This window comes from Patella vulgata, chromosome 7, assembly GCF_932274485.2.
Source record: "Patella vulgata chromosome 7, xgPatVulg1.2, whole genome shotgun sequence".
Classification (NCBI taxonomy): Eukaryota; Metazoa; Mollusca; class Gastropoda; family Patellidae; genus Patella; species Patella vulgata.
This window is the reverse complement of record NC_065885.2, coordinates 60,570,276-60,587,603: the sequence shown is the minus strand read 5'-3', so window position 1 is coordinate 60,587,603 and position 17,328 is coordinate 60,570,276. Positions and strand designations below refer to the sequence as shown.

The 17,328-nt window shown below is 37.1% G+C and overlaps 1 long non-coding RNA gene across 1 annotated transcript; it reads left to right on the top strand.

Annotated features, from left to right (window-relative positions):
* The first annotated feature begins 4,993 nt into the window (after positions 1-4,993).
* Positions 4,994-9,195, top strand: LOC126827603 (uncharacterized). The gene is made up of 4 exons (XR_007682767.2): positions 4,994-5,120; positions 7,394-7,526; positions 7,714-7,859; positions 8,939-9,195. It is a non-coding gene; the product is annotated as an uncharacterized LOC126827603 (long non-coding RNA).
* Positions 9,196-17,328: the final 8,133 nt, after the last annotated feature.

Sequence of the window (17,328 nt, the reverse complement as noted above, 5' to 3'; positions counted from 1 at the left end):
CATAAATTTCATATGACGTCATGAAAATATGACGTCAACTGTACAAAGACGCCATCTTGGGTCGTACCTAAATGACTACTCACTATCTATTTTATGTCCTATCATACTGTTATGTCGAAGTTAGCTGCCCCCGACAGGGATGTCGATAGATATGTCATAGAATTCCGCAAAAAAAGAGAGATAAAACATACATTTTTTAAACGAAAAGATGCAATTTGATTATGCACATGAAAATAATAGAAAATAATTCGCGCATCGCTTCCCTCGCCGGTAACATCTACGTTATCCCATTACAATAGGTTAATGAATCATCCCTAAATGCTTAAAAATGTAAATATACCTATTAACAAGTATACGAGAGTACCATATCTTGGAATTCTGGGCCCTTATTCACGAAAACTTAAACTAAGATACAATCGAAATTTTAAGAAATACTGCAATTCGATTGTCTGACCAGTAAAATCAATTTGCATATATCCAATGAAGTTGCAGTATTTCTTAAAATTTCGGTTGTAACTTAGTTTAAATTTTCGTGAATAAGGACCCTGGTGTTACATCAAAAATGGAACAAAGCACGCCAAATGTTTCATTTCGATAGTACTTATATTGGTAGAGTCTTAGGCTTTTTTCGAAGAGCGCCCTTCCCAAGAAGAACAAGAAGATGTGTAGGTCTTACGGACCAATTCCTGGTCCAAGAAAAAAAAATCAACAATGATCTCCTGGCTTTTCTCTATACTAGCAGCAACTTCTATAGTTGCATTGCAAGTCACGGTGTGGCACTGCAACGTCAAAATGGCAGATGAGAGAGAGAGAGAGAAATGGGGTTTAACGTCCACTCGACACAAACTAGGTCATTTCGGGACTAACATATGGTTCAATTTTATTTCCATAATTCGCTTGCGCGTAGGGATCTTTAGCTGTGGGAGGAAACCAGAGGACCCGGAGGAAACCCACGAGGTTGGACAGGCGACCCTACTCCTTGTCACGTACAACCGGGGATTCGAAACCACGCCAGTTGACTCAATGACAGACTTTATGATACAGCGCGCGCACGCTAACCATTCAGCCATCCAACCCCCCCCCCCCCCCCCAAATGGCAGATGAAAATACTTCTCAAAATTTGACTCGGTGGTTTCTTTAAAATCCCCTTTAAATTCGTTTCCTCGGTTGGTCTTTCTAAATTAAATACTATTTCAATTTGAACAGTTATAATATTCATGAGAGGAGTTGAAGAATGTAGAAAGTGGGCACAGTATATCTATATTTATCTGGTCCGTGTGTGTTGTGTGTGTGTGGGCAAAATTTCCCTCATAGCATACAGGCGACCCTACTTCTTGTCACGTACAACCATGGATTTGAAACCACGCCAGTTGACTCAATACAGCGCGCACGTGCTAACCATTCGGCCATCCCCACCCCACCCCTTCGTCATACAGCCGAGGCTAGAAGTAGGGTTCCTTGAGTCTGCTGACTTTTGCCGAGTGGCTAGATACATATTATGCAGGCAGCAGGCCTATATATTATGTTGAGCTTCAGAGTAACTTTTTTTTTTGTATAGTTTTAATCTATGTTAATTTAAAGGTTGTCTGATAAGAGTAAATCCACGGAGTTGAGAAGGCGCCCATATCTCACGCCAGGGATCGAAACCACAACCGGCCAGCTAGAGGTCGAAGCGCGATACTTTAGACCACTGGGCCATCCCAGCACCCACACCCCCACCACCCCCATGGGTTAATAAGATACTGACTGTCAGATATCCATGACTTTCGGTGACGTTTATCCTATTTCACTATTTCAAGGGAGGTAAGCTACATATTCAACACCAGGAACTAGACCACAGATTTTCCAATTCAGGATTCCTCTGTCAATATTGATTACGCTCATTTTGAGTGACGTTGATCCCATTTCAAAGGGAGGTAAGACACATATCCAACACGAGGGATTACACAACAGATTTTTCACTTCAGTATTTCTCTATCAATATAAATTACGCTCACTAAAGGTATACACTGACATAAATATCTAAAGATACTTTTCAAATTGTTCTTTTTGGTATTCAATTACGAAGTACGAATAATAGATTTCCATGACAATGAATTATAAATAATAACAGGTTAAATACACCAAAGGTTATAAAGTAAAAATACACGATTCACAGGTAGACCATAATATAGAATAGGTGAGATTGAATTATTTACAACACTCTGGCAGGTGCGACGACATTATGTTCAGTTTAATGAATTTTGCAGATATAGCCAGCCAGCGCTGCCTGTTTATTTTGGAGAATAAAACTGCTTAATTGTGTGTTAAAATCCCCTAAAACCCTCTACCGTAGGGAGGGAGAGAGAGAGAGAGAGAGATGGGTAGAGAGGGGGAGGGTAGCAGTGGAAGGAAACCGTTTTTCGATATTAAAATAAATACCCCTCCCTTCCCCTAGATTTCAGGGATGGATACAAAACACAGAGAGAGAGCGAAATGGGGGTTTAACGTCCACCCGACACAAACCAGGTCATTTCGGGACTAACGTATGGTTTAATTTTATTTCAATAATTCGCTTGCGCATAGGGGTCTTTAGCAGTGGGAGGAAACCGAAGGACCCGTATAAAACCCACGAGGTTGGACAGGCGATCCTACTCCTTGTCACGTACAACCGGGGATTCGAAAATACGCCAGTCGACTCAATGACAGACTTTATGATACAGCGCGCGCACGCTAACCATTCAGCCATCCAACCCCCCTCTACCGTAGGACCGAGTAACTAACCAAACATACGTGATACGTTTTCAAACAACTAAAACCCGACAGTCTTCATCTGGAAATGGAGACCGGTGTACCAAGCTGTATTATACGGTGTCTGGATAAAACCAGACTTTTATTTTAGAAAACAATGTGTAGGTGAAATTTACCTTTCGTTATCAAGTAGAGCACATGGGTCATTCATTGTATAGACCTCTAAAGGAACGGGAACCGATTATCAGGTCACCCGACGAAAAAATTTACCCGAAATCGTAAAAGGGTTACGTGTCCCGATAAGCAGCTTTGACGTTCACGTCCAAACGACTCAATATTTTGAGCTGAAATTTTGAGACATGGTAAATTCTCTATATTTTGGCCTTAAATTTCATAAGTACTCGGACTTTTATTTTTGAGACTCTGTTCAAATCGGGCAGATTTAACCCAAACCAAGGGGTTATCTACAGTTGACAATTTGCTTTTGTTTTCCTAATATGGTTGGTAATACACTACCATGATGTTACGTCTGGTAAGTATAATGAAGGCATCAGAAATAGAAAATTCATCGTGATCCGCATCCCCATATATGGGGTTTCTGGACGTTATATCTTTGAACGACTTTAATTTGGACCCTTCGCAACTAGAAATTGCAATAAGAAAAAATAACAATTGAATGTAAACCAATCTCTTTGTTTTTATATTACATTAAAGGGACAAAATGTAAAGAGCTAAACTCCGAACTGAGATATTGGCATTTGAATTTTAAGCCTAGCCTAAAATCGGTAAGATAAAAAACATAGTCTCGATAATCCATGTTCGATTAAATCCACAGTGGGCGTTGAGCAGCAAATCAGATTCAAATCCAGTGAAAATCCAAGACATAAGATAGTTTTATGGCCGTCATATTGACTTCATTGGTAAATATAACATGTCTCTCTCGGCTATTATTTTAGATATATTTAATTGACGCGTATACTATCTCCCTGATAATGTCTGTCTACTACATCGTTAACACTGTTTATCACGTGCATTTTGCATATCGATAGTCCGTTGGCCAATCACGCTATTTTACCGAGATTTCGCCTAATAGTTTGGATGCAGCTATGGCGGGTGTGGCGCCAGGCAGGATAAGCTTACTCTTCCGGACACCTGTTACCACTGTTTAGTCGTGTATTTTGTACACGGTGAACAGTCCATATTCTGATTACACTATTTTGCCTGATTACACTATTTTGCCTATACCGTTTTTTTAGGACTTCGAATTTTGTCTAATGGTTTGGATTGTTCGTATTTGGTTTTATTTTATTTATAGCATCGAGAGTTGATTAAGGTCTTGTCATGTTAGTAAATGTCTAATATAAGATACATTAGTTAAGAGTTTTATAAAGAATTGGCCATTCTTGCCATAATACTTCAAAAATAGATGATAAAAAAAGAAAATGTTCAAAATTACAGTCAAATGGTAGCATCGCTTGGCAGGCCTTTCATCACCAGTTTCCGATAGTGACATCAGCGACTAACGGTAAACGTTAGCTTGGTAAGCCATTTTTGATTTAATTTTAAATGGACCACTCTTTAAATCCAAACTTATCCCAGCCATCCGTGGGTCTACAGAGTTGATTTTGACCTTGTCGAGTAAATAAAGGTCTAATTAATAATTTCTATAACATCTGAAGCCTAAATAAAGACTTGCAATAGACAGATGTAGCTCTTGCATAATGTATGTTTAATAATTTATATAATATTTCAGGACTAAAGAAAGACCTGCAATAGGCATATGTAGCTCTTGCATAATGTATGTTTAATAATTTATATAATATTTCAGGCCTAAAGAAAGACCTGCAATAGGCATATGTAGCTCTTGCATAATGTATGTTTAATGTGCATTTAGACCCAATTTCGTCTATTTTAAGGTTCCAAAGAATAGAGTTATGCCCCCTTCGATGTGAAAATTATTATCGGATTGGCGGAGTTTCACACAATTGCAATATCATGTATTTGTATTTCCGTAATGTCCCGAACACGTGTGAGAACTCGTGATAATTGCATAGATGACAAATAACAAAAGTAACGAGTTTTTACTTTTACTCGGAAATAGACACAAGACTGGATTAGCCCAGTCGGTTCAGAACTGTAGAACGTTAAACCGTAAACCCGATTCCATTTTATTTCGGAAATAGACATTAAAAAACACATTATGTTCTTGATGCTATTTCACGGAATGTAAGCCATCGAGAGACTGGTTTTGCAAGTATATTGATAAATAAAAGTTAACAGTGAAAAGAGTCTTGATGAACAAGTCTTGATTGTTGCAGCAGGTGTTTGAAACATGGCTGTGATATTATGTGTTACCAGTTCAATTATTATATTATATCTATATTTGACAGGTAAATATGTCTATATAATATAATGATATAGGAAAACCACGAGAGAGAAAGAGAGAGAGAGAGCGAGAGAGAGAGAGAGAGAGAGAGAGAGAGGGGGTGGGGGGTAAATTAGAGGAAAAAGAGATGGGGTTTAAGCTAGAGAAGAAAGGGGGTTTAAATGACGAGAGGGAGAGAGAGAGAGAGTTGGGGGGGGGGGAGGGGCAGACTAACGCGACTGACGTGTAACGCCTCTCAACACAAACCAAGTCATTTGTGGGAACAACATAATATGGTGACATTTTATTTTAATAATTTGTTTGCGCGTAGCTGTCTTTTGAGGTGGATAGGCTCTCTCTCTCTCTCAATATTAATGAAATGAAGTGAGATGGGAGTTTAACGTCCTACTGTTCTGCTCCGAACTGGGTTAATGAAGACGGGCACACGCCATACATTGTGCTATGGGGGAAATTTTGCCCGGACAGCGGCACTACGACCTAGTCTTATATCCAATTCCAACTGTCAAGGGATCTTTTACGTGCTCACTAATGTGTACACGGGACCTCGGTTTTTCATCCTGCATCACTGACAAGGGGGAACAACGCCGGAAAATCGGGATGAACTTTCTCGGTCAATGCAGGGATCGAACAGTGTCTTACCCACTTTAGCCACCGGGACCCCCTTTACAATAATGTATAAATATATATAGGATATAGAAACGTAGTCATATACCACAATATTAATCATAAACAAGACCGTTTTTATACCGTTTTAAACACATATCAATATATCCATCTCGAATGTATATAGCACGTGCCTTAAATCAATAGTATTCTGGTGTATAACTAGTCGTTATTGAAGTTATACAACCCAGTCGTAAAACATGTTTATTATTCAACATGTGTGTAAAAGTCCTGATAAAATGAAATTAAATGGGTTTAAAATACAGATGTGACGTCATCCTTTGAAGTTGGCGTAACATTGTTTACAATACTATACGGGCAACTAGCCAATCCTACATTATCTATACTAGATGAAATATTGGACACGCGTGGCATATTTCATTGAAAAGCACGTGCGGGATAGTGTCTGTATTTTAAGTTGTTTAATGGCCTCGAGCTAATGACATTGCGTAATATATTGAAACAACACTCGGCTAACGCCTCGTGCAGTATCGATATATTACTTAATGTCTCGCTCTCGACCATTAAACCATGCTTTTAAAGTCACCACCCAGGCTAATGAAGATGGGCATGCCGTGCAGTGTATCATGAGGGAAGGTTGAACCGGACTCTTGCTGCGCATTGGATCATTAGGCCTGCCATTGAGTCAAGTGACGTGGTTTCGATTCCCCGTTTGTACGTGACAAGGAGTAGGGTCGCCTGCCAAACCTCATGGGTTTTCTCCGGGTCCTCCTGTTTCCTCCCACTGCTAAAGACGACTACGTGCAAGCGACTTATTGAGATAAAATTGAACCATATGTTAGTCCCGAAATGATCTAGTTTGAGTCGCGTGGACGTTAACCCAGCCCCCCGCTTCCTGTGTACTCTTGATTATATTTATTCAGGTTCAGTTACACATATTACTACCTTAACAAACGATTTGAAACTTTAAAAAAGAAAACAAAAATAAGGTTTGTTACTATTTCTGTGACAAAGTACTCTATAACTTTTATCAAATTGAACGATTATTAAGGTGCAGTGAGCTTATTGACCTCCAGTTGGTTTTGATAATACATGTATATATTATCTTTTCAATCCGTGGGTGGGATAGGAATGTGTCAAAGTGCTCTCTAACTTTCATTTTGGTTTCTGTTTAATTTATGTTCCTGTTGTATTTATGTAACTGTTTTATATTCTGTCCCTGATGTAAATAAATTTTATATTTACGAAACTGATCTCTGTTATCACTATAATAGTGTTACATTTCTTACAAAGGTTTTTGGGGGTTTTTTGGGTTTTTTTTAAACTATTTGTTCCTATTTCGTACTAAGTTGTGTCACTATTTCGTACTTATTCTTACTATACCACTCTAATTTATTTTTATTCCCATTTCTTACTAAAATGTTTTACTATTTCGTCCTATTTGTTTTTACCATTTCGCCCTGTTTTTGTCACTAGTTAGTAATGTTTTTATCACCATTTCGTACTACATTTTTTACAAATTCTTGCTGGTATTTTTTAGTATTTCGTACTATTTATTACTATTTCGTGCCAATGATTTTTACTGTTTCTTCCTATTTTTTATCGCTATTTACTAATGAGTCTTGTGCTGATTTGGGATTATTTTTCTTCTAGGCATAAATAGCGAACAGTGTGTTCGTACTAATGGTGTGGTGACAGAATCTCAGTTTTGTTTGTTTGGCTGTTGTGATGCCAATTTCGATATTGCAACTGGATTTAATAACAAAAATTTATGTTGTACAATAACGTAAGTATTTTAACATTTTAATAAAAATCAATAATCACGATGGGACGAGAGAGAGAGAGAGGGGAGAGAGAGAGAGAGACTAAATATGGTAATACGTGTCATTTACTAATTAGGTATAGTGTGGGCTTAATGTAAGTTGATTGAAATGTAATTCACTGACGTGTTTTTATCTACTTTCGTTTTTCAGTCTAGAAACTATAATAGGAATAGTTGTTGGTAGTCTCGTGCTGCTCCTTATTTTGATTGGATGCTGTCTTATCTGCTGTTTACGATGTGGTAAATCAACAATTGGCACCAATACCCAAAAAGGTCAAAGTTCAAATGATGTAGCTGGTTAGTATGGAAACACATGCTGGTCACGTCAAGTATTGATTTTAAGGCAGAGAGGGGGAGCAGAGATACAGAGAGAGACAGAGACTTTGCTTGAGCATAGATGCCTTTGGCAGTGGTAAACAACCAAGCTTAGAATCAAAACGGGGGATTGGATGGCCGAATGTTTAGCGTGCGCGTTGTATCATAAGGTCTGCCATTGAGTCAACTGGCGTGGGTTCGATTCCCTGGTTGTACGTGACAAGGAGTAGGGTCGCCTGTCCAACCTCAAAGGGTTTTCTCTTGGTCATCCGGTTTCCTCCCACTGCTAAAGACCCCTACGCGCAAGCGAATTATTGAAATAAAATCGAGCCATATGTTAGTCCCCAAATGACCTAGTTTGTGTCGAGTGGACGTTAACCCTCTCTCTCTCTCTCTCTCTCTCTCTCATTTCAATCAAATCACGACCCCTCTGACACACATTATGTTATCTTATTATGAGTGTTCTCTACGTGTTGTGGTATGCAACACTGTCTTTGTGTTCAGTGAGATGCGATTACAATCTTTGTCAATAAACAAGAAGATCGTCTCATATGTAATTTTAGAGCAAGAGCCTAAGTGCGTGTGCTGATACTTAAACATATATTATGCAAGAACTAAATCTGCCTATTGCAGGTCTTTCAGTATGCCTAAAATGATTTCTATATTATTAATTAGACATTAATTAACTTATCCAGACCATAATCAACTCTTGATGTCATCGCTAGCCTGCGATGTTTACTGGGTTAGGATCCGATTTACTGCTCAACGTTCATTCATGATTAAATTAAGAAATGGATAATCGAGACTATGTTTTTATCGTACCGACTTTAGTAAAGATGATCGATGCTAGGCCGAAAATTCAATCGCAAAATTCTCGGTTCAGAGTGGATCAATTTGACTGAAATTTTCAGCAAATTCCCTTTACATTTTCTAGTTTTTAACTATTATAGTGAGAACTGCCAGCCCTTTTTCTAATCTCCCATAATCTTTAAGCGACGAATATCGTTACTTGTATTGTATTTTGAAATAATATCATGGCTCTGGTTGTACTATTGTTTCAGGGCATCATCCGTACCAGCCCATTGGAGAGTCCAGTTATCCTGTTCAGAAATCAGGATAGCCGATATGACAACCTTAACTGTAACTTATAAACTCAAGAAAGCTCAAAACATTAATATATTTTAGCCTGTCCGGGGACGGAGTTTAGAAAAGTGGGTTATTAAATGTTATCTGTAGTGCTACAAAATCACACAAACAATGACGAATTTGCTTAAAATGTAAACACTTCACAATTAAATAAAACTTAAAATAGCACAAAGAGTGTTAAAAATTCACAATGACCCCTACGGAAGGGCTTCGCTTTTGTTGTTATATTTGTTTGGAGTGAGGGGATGTATGGTCAAATGGATAGCGCGTGCGCGCTGTATCGTAAGGTCTGTCATTGGGGCAGCTGGTGTGCTTTCGATTCCCTAGTTGTTTGTGACAAGGAGTAGGGTCGCCTGTCCAACCTCGTGGGTTTTCTTTGGGTTCTCCGGTTTCCTCCCACTGCTAAAGACCCCTACGCGCAAGCGAATTATTGAAATAAAATTGATCCATATGTTAGTCCTGAAATAACCTAGTTTGTGTCGAGTGGACGTTAAACCCCATTTCCCTCCGCCTTTCTCTCTGGGTGACGCTCTCCGTAAAAAGATCGACATAAAACTTGGCATTCGTGTTCCTTGGACATTTGACCATCGATTTCAAAATGAGCGTGGTGACATCATGGGACTAGTCGTTCACGTGGGCGAAAACAGAAATCTTGTGGAGAGGTCGGGACTCAGTGCTGGCCAAGGTAATGTGGTGATGTTCTGTTGTTGGAGGTAACCTGTAACGATCCTGGCCCTGTGACATCTTGCGTTGTCATCCTGGAAGATGAAACGGCGGCCATGACGTCGTGCGAACGGCACAACATGGACTGCCAAGATGTTGTTCCGGTAGTACTGGCCTGTAACACGCCCTGCAACAACATGTAAAGCCGTTCTTCCAGCAACAGTGATGCCTCCCCACACCATAACAGAACCACCCCCAAATCGATCATGTCTGATGACGTTAACGTCTTGGAAGCGCTCGTTTCGACGACGCCACACCCTCCTACGTCTGTCCAAAAATCAACAGTGAACCTTGACTCATCTGAAAACATCACATTGCTCCAGCGTCGATTATCCCAGTGTTGACGATCCCTACACCAACGACGTCTTGCCTGAATGTGATGATCTCTCAAACAAGGGATCACGCGAGGACGTCGGGCGCGAAGGTGACCCCTATGCAGTCGATTCCGAATCGTCTGGCCACTCACTCTCACACCAGTGTCTGTTTGAAGACGAGCGCTGATCTGATTTGCTGTGATGACACGATTTCTCAAGGCCAAGGTACGGATAAATCGATCCTGGGCTTGAGTTGTCGCCCTTGGTCGACCTGAGCGTGGTCTGTCCTGTACAGATTGTGTATCACGGTATCTGGACCATAGCCTGCTTATGACAGACTGAGAAACATTCATCGTCCGCGCCACAACCGCCTGTGTTGTGCCGATCTGTAGCATGCCAAGGGTAAGCCGACGCATATCAAAATTTGTTTTCTGGTCACTAAAACAATTAAACTGATGTTTCCACCCTGGAATTTCAATGCCACAATGACTGTAACATTCAAAGTCAGAGTCGTGCAAATCTTGGGTTGGACCCCCATGATGATCCCAAGCATCACCTGCATTCCATGCGGTAGCTATTGGTGCGTTTGGGCGTCACATGTAACTGGAAATGTTTCTTCTGTTAGGTTCTATAGTGACTTTTTTCGTAGTCATTTGCATATTTTAGTATTATGCCCCCAAAATCAAATATCCCCTACTTTTTTTGAATAGTATATGTGTTTGCGTGATGAGTCTGTAGCTGCACTATGTAAACAGCATACCTGCTGCACTATTAAAATTTAATCTTAGTAGAAAGTTAAAGAGAGCACGTGTGGCTTTATCATTGTTGAATAATGTTATGATTGGCACAACTACCTATTAAAAGGTTATCCAATTTAAGCTAATAATAATAATAATAATATGCATTAATATACATTTTGGTAATGAGTTTTCATATACTAAAGTGTACTACTTCCTCTAATTTGATGTAATCTATCATATCAACAATGATTCTATATACATGTACTAGAATATATGAGCCTCCTTTTAATTGTGAAATAATCAATCATATCTATGTAAGACTCCTATGTATAAAATAATAACTTTATTCTCAAATAACCGTTACAATAAACAGCGTAGAGAAGAAATAGTGTAATCTTATTAATATAACATAATAATAATAACATAATAAATATATATACAATGTGTTGAGTTGATGTAAGACTCCATGTGCGAGAGTATAATATTTCTTTTGTGTTTTTAAATCATCAATGGAAGATTCCATACTCTATAGTGTATAAACTTCCTTTTAATTGTTGATGGATAACTCTATATGCTAGAATGTATAAACACCCGTTTAATTATGAAATAATTAACCATATCAATTAGATAATCAATCATTACTAGAATATATAAAATTTCGGTCAATATTGAAATAATCAGTGATATCAATGAATGACTGCTTATCCTAGAATATCAATGAATGACTGCATATCCTAGAATGTTTCAACTTTCTTGTAACTTGAAATAATTATATCTCTAAATGACTCAATAGACTAGAATATATAAACTTTTCTTTAATTTTGTAACATTCCATTATATCAATGAATAATTTCATATATACTAAAATGTAAGAAGACTCTTTTAATTATGAAATAATCAATCATATCACTGATACAATCATATTAATAGCTGACTCCATGTTTGAATTTAACAGAAAAGTGCATATACAGCTTTTAGAAGTAGGAAAGATAAGCTTCTTGATTTTTATGGATTGGTTTAATTTTAAGAGAGCTCAAATGCTACTACCTCAGAGTAAAGCTGTCAATTATTACTTACGGGTTTATATTATTAGATGAATATGATACAACCAAATATGGTTTTAATAAAATGTTTGTAAACGTCAACAATTATTATAATATTTCACGTTATATTTATTCAAATACTTTATAAGTTTAATTTTGTAAGACTGTAATCGGCCAGACGTATTTGTTAGTATAAGTGGGCCACGAACCGTTATATATATGCGTTTGCGTGATGAGTCTGTGGCTGTACTATGTAAACAACATACCTGCTGCTCTATTTAATCTTAGTAGAATGTTAAAGAGAGGATGTGTGGCTTTGTCATTTTTAAATAATTTTATGATTGACACACCTGCCTATTTAAAGGTTATCCAATTTAAGCTAATAATAATAATAATAATAATATGCATTAATTTACATTTTGGTAAGTAAGATTTAAAGTTCCATTGTCGAGATATTTAAGTAAGAATCTTCACCTGTCGGTGGATCTGTAGTAGCATCGCCTACTTTGGTAATTCTCATTCTTATCTTTGTTGCCTCACAGACTGCCTCAAACTCGTTTATATTTCTCACTAATTTTGTTGATCCATCTCGGGTTTTTATATAGATGATCCCATCCCTACACCATGTTTGGGAGATTTTCTTTTCCTTCAATAATTGGCGGGCTTTAAAAGCAAGGGTAGATCTTAGTTTTGTTAGATCATCATTAATAAAAATCTTATTCCTTTTCATCACAACAGGTACGAGAGACAAATCGTGTGCAACAGCACCGCTTGTTTCCTGGGTCTTCAACGATGTTTCTTTACTTGGGTCATTTTTAACATTATTGACACCTGTATTTGTTTTGCGGGGTCGTATATTTTTTAGCCTTTTGGCGTTTTTCATGAAAGCTTGTTTGGTATAGTAGCCCTTGAATCTCACTATGATGGATCTAGGTTTGGAAACAGAATCATATGCGCCAGGGGGGCCTACCCTATGACTTCTATTTATGTAATTTCTGGTTATTAGGACATTAATGATTTTACCTACTTCGATCACTAGCTGGTCTGTGTCTTCTTCTTGTGTTTCTACGATTCCTATTACAGTAAACATTCCCGATTTCCATATATATTCTAATAAATTTGATAATGTTATAGCTAAAGATCAGAAGGATCATTTAAGTTTAGACAGAATGGCTGATAGTGTTAAAAATAAACAGGTTATATTACAGGGTCTCACCGAATCACTACTTGATGGTCAAATTTATGCTAAACCTTCGTTTCTAAGTTTTAATTCCATTTTAGTATTTTCTGCGCTGGGATTATCGGCAGGCGCCGTCGTAATTGTTATTTGGATATTTTCTAAAGTAAGGATTTAACATAAGTACTTCAAATTAGTTTAAGGAGCTGTACGGCTAATTGTTAGATTTTATCTTTCTTATAATCTATTGTATAATTATCTTTGATTTGTTATATATCTATTTACTTTTGTGGTCAAAAGACTTTTTGTGGGGCGGTAAGGTGTTGTTATAGTATACAGATATTACTTTCAGATCTTTAGTCATACATGTCTTATCACATCTCCCCGAAAATCCCCTTTCCTGCACAGTTTATTCACATTATAATTATTTAAATATTTAATGGTTTTCAAGATCTCTTATTCAACTTTTATATAGTTAGAGTCGAAACATTAATTGCGGTTTCCTGCAATGTTAGGTTCAGACCAAGTTTAGAAACTAAGAGGATTAAAAGTTACTTAACACTGATGATAAGGGTTAGCGCCGTTAGGGTATATATGGGAGTGAGTCCCGCGTCTCTTTACTCACTCACACTGTATATACCAGCACCCGAAATAAACGTCAGTTGTTCTTAAAAGTATTATTTTCCTCTAGGTAAGTCTAAACTACACTATGTCTATTTTGATATTTTAATTGTCTTATTGTAACATTTTAATTGTCGTATATATCACGTCATCCTAACCAGTTTTAAAGGTGTGTGTCTTACACGCTTTCTACGAAACTAGCTCAGGCAAGTTTCTAAGTATCGGAGCAAATCGATGCGCGAGCGATGTGCATAAGTGAAGAGAACAAAAAGGCGTGGTTTGATTCTGGGAAGTGAACGAAGTCCGACGTCTGTAAGCTATGTTACTGCCCGTGTCTTATCACTAGTAAAAGATGGCTAGAATATTATCCCTGACGTGTTCGCTTATTATCGTTTTCCTCTGTACGGCAGGTAAGTAAAACAGTAAAAATGCACCATCGATTTGTCAACGATATCATTGTGATGGCAGAAAGTTTTCATGAACTTAGATAGTGAAAGTAGCGGACATATTGATGTTCACTGCTTTTGAATTTTGATGTTAGTAGACCTAACTTAAAATGTATGAAATAATATTTTCTGCACCATTCGGCCATTTGGGCTAATGAAGACGGCATACGACGTAAGTAGTGTGCTAAAGGGGGGGGGGGGGGTAATTTTGTTTGGACAGCGTTGCCACTAGAAAATAAAGGGTTCATTATGTAAGATTGAGATAATATAAAGCTGGATGTTCTTGCTATAATAATTTAAAAAATAATTGATTTTGAAAAAAAAAAATTTACAGGCTGTACCTAGAAACAGAAAAATAAAATGACCGTAACTAAAAACTGAAAAATAAAATGGCTGTACCTAGAAACATCTGAGAAAAGAAAAAAAAATACTGAATTTAGAGAGACGAATGGGGTTTAACGTCAACTCGACATAATATAGATTATTTCGGGACACTAACATATGGTTCAATTTTATTTTAATAATTCACTTGCGCGTAGAGTTCTTTAGAACCCGAAGAAACCCACGATGGCCAACGAATTATAAATATATACCCAAAATAGACTATATCAAAATATATAGAGAGACGCACTAATTTATGCTTTCGTTGTGGTTGTCAGACTGTCTTTTAAAATAATATGAATGATATTATAAATGCATGTTTTATTTAAAGATGGGTTGTTTTAGAATTAGATAAAGGGCTGGCAGTTTTCGCTATAATTGCTTTAAAAAACAAATAATAAACAGAGAATTTTTAGTGTAATTTCTTGGAAAAATATGAGTAGAATTAAAAATGTAAAGCTCTTGAAGATTCTTGTCAGTGATTCGTATAGACCCGAAAATCTCCAAATTCTTTTTAATTTGGGTAAATTTTGTCTACGTTCTATTGTTTTACTAAATATTTGATTTTTAATATTTGAGAAGTAGGCTATATTTTTCTATATGCGTAATTTGTAGAAATTTGTTAGAGTGATTTCTTAGAAAAATATCGATAGAATATTATGGTCGCTATTGACAACACAATGCTCTTGTCGGGTCTTGTCGGTGATTTAGTATAGGAAGCCGAAGTTTAAAGCGGCAAGGATCGTTCAGCAATGTGACGATAGAAATGAAATGAAATGAAATGGGGTTTAACGTCCTACTGTTCTGCTCCGAACTGGGTTATTGAAGACGGGCATACGCCATACAGTGTGCTATAAGGGAAATTTTTCCAGACAGCGGCACTATGGCCTACTCTTATATCGAATTACAACTGTCAAGGGATCTTTTACGTTCACGCCAATGTGTTCACGGGACCTTGGTTTTCCGTCCCATCCGAACGACTAGAAAGCTGTCCATGTCAGGCCCTCCGTCCTGCATCACTGACAATATGGAACCACGCCGGAAAATCTGGATGCACTTTCTCGGCCAATGCAGGGATCGAACACACGATCTCCAGGCTAGCGAGCCAGCGTCTTACCCACTTAGCCACCGTGTCAATGTGTCAAAGTTAATTGTAATGTGTTAAAATACATTTTTATGTGTCAAACTAAATTTTAATGTGTTGAAATAAATTTTAATATGTCGAACTAATTATTAATGTTTTGAAATACATTTTAATATGTCAAACTAAATTTTAATAATTCTCTATTATCTGTTTTTTTCTTTCTGGTTTTTTTTATTTATTTTTTATTTTTCGAGTTAGTTAGGGATATCGGTGTAGATAATTATCGTTCTGGGTCTGAATGTATTGATGCACAAACCTGGCCTATTTCGAAGAGCAAGTTAATATCCTTAAAACAAACTTGTTTTCCTATAGGATATTATACATGCAATTTACATTAAAATTTGATACCCTATGAGGGCCTCCATTTTATATACGTATTTTCTAGAACTTTATTTGAGTGATTTCTTAGAAAAACATCAATAGAATATTATGGTCGCTATTAACAACAAACCGCTTTTGACGATTTAGTATGGAAGCCAAATGGCGGCAATGGTCGTTCAGCAAAATGATAGAGAAAGAAATGGGATTTAACGTCCACTTGACACAAACTAAGTCATTTCGGGACTAACATATGATTCAATTTAAATCAGTAATTCGCTTACACGTAGGGGTCTTTATCAGTGGAGGGAAACCGGAGGACCCGGGGAAACCCCACCAGGTTGGACAGGCAACCCTATTCATTTACATATACAAGCGGGGGATGGAAACAACGCCACTTGATTCAATGACAGACCTTCTGTTTAATGTGTAAAACTAAATTTTAATATGTTAAATTAGATTTTGATATTAATGTGTGGTTTTTATTTTATTTTTATTTTTTTTTGGTGGGGGGGGGGGGGGGGTAACATGCAACTTACATTTGATACCCAAATCCTTTCTAAATATCATGTTTATGACTTTCATTAAAGATAAAATTTGTTTCGACTTTCTGGATTTTTTTTTTTTGTTTTTTTGTTTTTTTGAATTCAAGTATCTGATTAAAATTGAATCCGATCACGAAATAAATTTAAAATATATTTTCTGTCCTAATAAATGAATTCAACTATAATATATACATACATATTTTACTAACCCGAGATTAATTAAAAATGAGATTTTGATTTACGGAATGGTATAAAATCGGTGATTGTGATTGAGGAATATGTTGTCTGAAATTGGTTCATGCTTTCGTCACCTCTAGAATAGATTTCTGTAATGTTCTATTACATGGACTCCTTCGCCCCGCACTGAGGAAACTACAAAGAATTCAAACTTCTGCAGCGCGGCTCGTGTTTCCGACACGTCTCCGTACACATATCCCGTTTTTCGAGACCTACATTGGCTCCGAAACTGTACAAAGATGTCGCTTTAAAATGCATGGTCATAACTTTGTGTTTTTTGAGCTATTTTAATAATTCTTTTTTCTTTGAGTACCTTGAAAAAAATCATTTTCACCTGCAATTTCCGATTTTCGAATTTCGAAAATTCGTCGCTGTAATTTCGTGTCGGAAGTTGAGACCAACTTGACAACTTCTTTAATATTTGCACGATTGTCATGAAAGTTGTAATGTAAGTAGATCCTACCGATGTGACTTGAAAGATTCCATTAGCAATTTTCTAACTTATCTCCCCTCGGAGAAATTAAGGATCAAATTTTTAAAAACAAAATGACAAAATATAGGTCAGATTGCCTTTTTTTCTGTACACTAAGAAAGCACTGATGCGCACACAATATAT